Source organism: Moschus berezovskii, chromosome 25 (assembly GCF_049115385.1).
Source record: "Moschus berezovskii isolate FMDL1 chromosome 25, NW_MosBer_1.0, whole genome shotgun sequence".
NCBI classification, from domain to species: Eukaryota; Metazoa; Chordata; class Mammalia; order Artiodactyla; family Moschidae; genus Moschus; species Moschus berezovskii.
In genome coordinates, this window is record NC_142484.1 from 21,836,399 (window position 1) to 21,842,473 (window position 6,075).

Consider the following 6,075-nt stretch of genomic DNA (forward strand, 5'->3'; position numbering starts at 1 on the left):
TGCCAGCCCCGAGCATCCTATAACATGCATTGACCCTGAACTAGTGATTCGTTTCACATATGACAACATACGTGTTTCAATGCCATTCTCCCAAATCATCCCACCCTCACCCTCTCCCATAGAGTCCCAAAGACTGTTCTATACATCTGTGTCTCTTTTGCTGTCTCATATACAGGGTTATCATTTGCATCTTTCTAAATTCCATATATATGTGTTAGTATACTGTATTGGTGTTTTTCTTTCTGGCTTACTTCACTCTGTATAATAGGCTCCAGTTTCATCCACCTCATTAGAACTGATTCAAATGTATTCTTTTTAATGGCTGAGTAATACTCCATTGTGTATATGTACCAAAGCTTTCTTATCCATTCGTCTGCAGATGGACATCTAGGTTGCTTCCATGTCCTGGCTATTATAAACAGTGCTGCAATGAACATTGGAGGACACGTGTCTCTTTCAATTCTGGTTCCTCGGTGTGTATGCCCAGGAGTGCGATTGCTGGATCATATGGCAGTTCTGTTTCCAGTTTTTTGAGGAATCTCCACACTGTTCTCCATAGTGGCTGTACTAGTTTGCATTCCCACCAACAGTGTAAGAGGGTTCCTTTCTCTCCACATCCTCTCCAGCATTTATTGCATGTGGACTTTTGGATAGCAGCCATTATGACTGGTGTGAAATGGTATCTCATTGTGGTTTTGATTTGCATCTCTCTGATTATGAGGGATGTTGAGCATTTTTTCATGTGTTTGTTAGCCATCTTTATGTCTTCTTTGGAGAAATGTCTGTTTAGTTCTTTGGCCCATTTTTTTATGTAGGCTGCATGAATATTTCAGCCGGATATTGCCATAACCCCATGAAAAGTTCCTGAAGAAGCATAATAAGTTGATGACTTTATCTAACTCTATAAATACAATGAATATTGAGGAATAATATAGAGATCTGCCATTTAATGTGAAAAAGTTTGCTAGATATTTTTTGCTTAATGTATAGAGAAATAAATTTTAAAAATGTTCTGGTTCAAGGTGGCAATCTGGGAAGATCTGCAACTCTGACACAGCAATATAGGTCATCATGTTTTCTCCTTATCTTGAGGCCAATTTTACTGAAGTATAATTTACATGTGGTAAAATTCCACATCACAAGAATTTTCTGTGTCACCATAGGTGAAGTCCTTTTCTGCTCTATGTGAGGGAAACTATGGTATTCTAGACTGGAGTATTTGAGTTTTAGATACCACTGTATCTCCAGATTTGCTATGTTGAGCCATCAGATAGCAAATATACATATTATATTTTAACACATGTATGCTACATGCTTGAAAACAAAACATTCTGTTTCAAGGATATTGGGTTGGTGAATTTATTTAGTAATTTAAGAAATAAGGTGTTCACAAGTTATATGACCTCTACCGGGGTGTGATAGAGAAGTTACTTAAGGTTATACTTCTAAATTTTTGTATAGAAATAATTTAGCATGTCATCAGTTTTATTGCAGATCTTTGAAGAACTCTTCAAATATAAATCTAATTGATTTTAATTTAAATATGTAGCTAATTTGAGAAAGTAATGGATACAGACAGTATTAGATATATATGGCTTCCCATAAGTTTTTGAAAAAGGAAATAAGAAAATTATCAAGGTCTTTCTAGTGCTAGGAACTATCTTAGGTACTGCAGATATGGCAGTAAATTACATGCATGTGGGTAACCTTCATGAACAGTACAGTACAGTGCATTTTGGACAATGAGCAGGCAAGTACACACCCAAAATAATAAATGGCATAGTAGGAAGTGTACTGGCTTAAGCAATGTTGCAAAGCATGAAGGAGTACTTACTTCAGATTTTAAGCTCTGGCAAGGATTTTGATGTAAGAGAACCATACATTCATACAATGTAATAAGTAAAGACTTAGATATAAAATATCATGCTCATGCTATGTCTAGTCCCAAAAATATTCTTCTGTCAAGCATTTTCTTCAGGGCACATTGACATCTTTATTCCTGAGGCTGTAGATCATGGGATTCAGCAGGGGGACAACAATAGTATAAAAGAGAGAGGGCACTTTCTCTTGGTTCATGGAGCTCACAGATGATAGCTGCAGATACATGAACGCTGCAGATTCATAGAAAATAGCAACAACTGAGGAATGGGACCTGAATGTGCTCAAGTCTTTGGACCTGCCCTCCATGGAACGAATGTGGAGGATGCTGGAAATGAAGATGTAGGAGCTAAGGATGATCAGGATGGGGACAAAGATGTTAAGTGTACCAAAATAGAACCAGTAAATCACTGACATAGGTGTTAAAGCAGGGGAGATTTAGAAGGGACAGAAGATCACAGAAATAATGGTTGATCACATCTAATTTGCCAAAATGAACCCTAAGCATGTAGCCTGTGTGAGAGAATGCACATACAAGTCCCATAACATACACTCCTGAAATGAGGGAGAAACAGGTCTGATGGGACACGATGACATAGAGCAAGGGGCTACAGATGGCAACATAGCATCCATATGCCATTGCAGCCAATGTGTAACACTCAGAGATAGCAAAAATGACGAAGAAGTAAAGCTGAGTCATGCATTCAGGGTAGGAGATGATGTTCTTCTCTATCACAAAGTTCACCAGCATTCTTGGGGTAATGACAATGCACTGACATATGTCAATGAAGGATAAGCTACTGATTAAACAGTACATGGGGATGTACAGGTGGGAACTGACCCCAATCATTGCGATCACACCCAGGTTCCCCACCACCATGACCACGTAGTTTCCTAGGAAGAGGAAGAAAAAGGGCAGTTGGAGTCATGGCCATTCTGTGAGCCCAGCGAGGATGAAGTCAGTCACTGAAGAGTGATTTTTCTGCTGCCATTTTTGTCCATGTAGTCTCTGGAGGGAAATCAGAAAAACACAGTCACTGGAGGGAATTCATTATGGTTTTTTGTTGTTGGAGTAGAGTGTTTCGTATAAATGATTCACAGTATCATTTTGACCTATATAATCACTTAATTCTGTATCTATTTATGTAAGCAATGTACATCTTAATCCAATGTTTATAAAGCCTCATTTTCAAATATAATAAATTTATTTTCTATTAAAACATTTAGCCATGTTTATAATCATTAAAAAGTGCATGGCAGCTTTATGCATAACAATCCAAATTGGAAGCAATTAATATTTATGCTTAATTGATGAATATTTGAATGTATCATAGTATATATACATCATATGCATCCACATATATACATATATGTGTGTGTATATAAAAATATAGATAACATATACAGAGACATATACACATGGAATCTATAGATGGAATTTAAAGTGTGACATTCAGAGTCTCTTAACTGGTCACCATCAAGTACAAACTACCTCATCTATCTATCCCATGATGCCATATAAGTATTACCATTTTCTATGTGTGCCATCAAAATCAACCCTGAATATTCATTGGACGGAATTGTTGCCAAAGCTGAAGCGCCAATACTTTGGCCACCTGATGCGAAGAGCTGACTCATTGGAAAAGACCCTGATGCTGGGAAAGATTGAAGGCTAAAGGAGAAGCAGGCAGTAAATGATGAGATGGTTGGATAGCATCACTGACTCAACTGACATGAATTTTAGCAAAGTCAGGGAGACAGTGTAGGACAAAGGAGCCTGGTGTGCTACAGTACATGCGGTGGCAAAGAATTGGACATGACTTACTGACTGAAGGACATAAGAACATGTGAGCCATGAGGTTTGGAAGCACTGAAATAGACTTATACCTGGAGTTCCGTATTTAGTTATGGATGTTTTTATGAAGGAGAGACAAGAAAGAAGGCATAAATATATATCCTAGGAAATGCAAATAGGAGAGAGTTTCTTTTGTGCAGAGTGTTTGAAGGATTTAAAACACTCTCTTTAATCAAAGTAAGAAAAATATTTTAACCTTTGAATGCCTAGAACTGGAATGAACTATTAATTCTTGTCACAAGATGCACTCAACCCTAAACCAGATGACGATCCACATTCAGGGACACAGGAGAAAAGATTTCCTTTAATGATTTTAGAATAAAGTAAAAAAAAAAAAAATTCCACACTCTTTTGCCCCTCTCCATCCTTAGTTTTTGTCATCAAATTCCTCTGGTACCAAACTTTCAATTTCTTTCAGTTCAGGGACTATGTCATGTTTTCTCAGTTGTCTATCTTTTTGTTTGTTTTTCTCACATGAAATAATCCTACCAACTCTCTGTCTCTGTTGTGTGGTAAATATGTTCTATTTTCTTTTCAAATCTTCTTTAAGTTAGAAGTCATCATGAAAACATTCTCCAACACCTTGCAATTGATTTAACCTTCCAACTTCAAGCTCAGAAAACTGTCATTTCTAAACAGCACATGTTTAGACCTGAGATAAACCATAAGTCAGATGATGCACTGAATCAGACTCATTCTCCTCTGTATGACAAGTAAATTGCATAGTGTTTAAGACATAGGAGGATATAAACATCTGCACCTTTCTCAGTTCTTCCCTGAGCGGTTGTGTTCACTGTTCTATGAAGGTGTATCCTGGATTTCATATATGCCAGGCAATAAATAATATGGAGTCAAATACTCTGCAAGGATTTCCATTACTCAGGAGACAAGCTCTTGAGAAAAGAAGCAGTTGCAGTTGACATGTGCCCAGTTGTCTAACTTTTTTCCTTCAAGAGGGATTCTCTGTCAATCCTGAACTCATCAATTAGTGATCAAGATTTCTTCACAGGATCTCCTGGAGATTTTTTCAAAATCAGATCCTCAACCAGAAGTTCTGAGGAGCATTTGAGATTTTGAGATTCTGAATCTATTTTTTTTTTGTAAATTAATTTTAATTGAATGCTAATTACTTTAAAATATTGTAGTGGTTTTTGCCATACATTCAGATGAATCAGCCATGGGTGTACATGTGTCCCCCATCCTGAACCACCCTCCCACCTACCTCCCCATCTCATCCCTCACTGTCATCCCAGTAACACCAGCCCTGAGCACCCTGTCTCATGCATCGAACCTGGACTAGTGATCTAATTCACATACGGTAATATACATGTTTCAATGCTATTCTCTCAAATCATCCCAACCTTGCCTTCTCCCACAGAGTCCAAAAGTCTGTTCTTTACATCTGTGTCTCTTTTTCTGTCTTGCATATAGGGTCATCTTTCCTATCTTTTTAAATTCCATATATATGCATTATTATACTGTATTTGTATTTTTCTTTTTGACTTACTTCACTTTGTATAATAGGCTCCAGTTTCACCCACCTCATTAGAACTGATTCAATGCATTCTTTTTAATAGCTGAGTTCCAGGAGTTGGTGATGGACAGGGAGGCCTGGCGTGCTGTGATTCATGGGGTCGCGGAGAGTCGGACACGACTGAGTGACTGAACTGAACTGAACTGAATATTCCATTGTTTTTATGTACAACTGCTTTATTATCCATTTGTTTGCTGATGGACATCTAGGTTGCTTCCATATCCTACCTTATTGTAAACATTGCTGCGATGAACAATGAGGTTCATGTGTGTCTCTTTCAATTCTGCTTTCCTTGGTGTGTATGCCCAGCAGTAGGATTGCTGGGTCATATGGTAGCTCTATTTCCAGTTTTTTAAAGGAATCTCCACACTGTTGTAGTTTGCATTCCCACCAACAATGTAGGAGGGTTCTCTTTTCTCTGCACCCTCTGCACCCTCTCCAAGCATTTATTGTTTGTAGATTTTTTGATAGCAGCCATTCTGACTGGTTTGAGATGGTACATCATTGTGGTTTTGATTTGCATTTCTCTGATAATGAGTGATGTTGAGCATCTTTTCATGTGTTTGTTAACCATCTGTATATCTTTGTTGGATAAATGTCTGTTTAGTTCTTTGGCCCATTTTTTGATTTTGTCATTTATTTTTCTGGAATTGAGCTGCATGAGTAGCTTGTATATTTTTGAGATGAATTCTTTGTCAGTTGCTTCATTTGCTATTATTTTCTCCCATTGTGAAGGCTGTCTTTTCACCTTGCTTATAGTTTCCTTCATTGTGCAAAGCTTTTGAGTTTAATTAGGTCCCATTTGTTT

The 6,075-nt window shown here is 37.5% G+C and overlaps 1 pseudogene; it reads right to left on the reverse strand.

Moving 5' to 3' along the window:
• Positions 1-1,927: 1,927 nt before the first annotated feature.
• On the reverse strand, positions 1,928-5,533 carry LOC129548356 (olfactory receptor 8G1-like; annotated as a pseudogene).
• Positions 5,534-6,075: the final 542 nt, after the last annotated feature.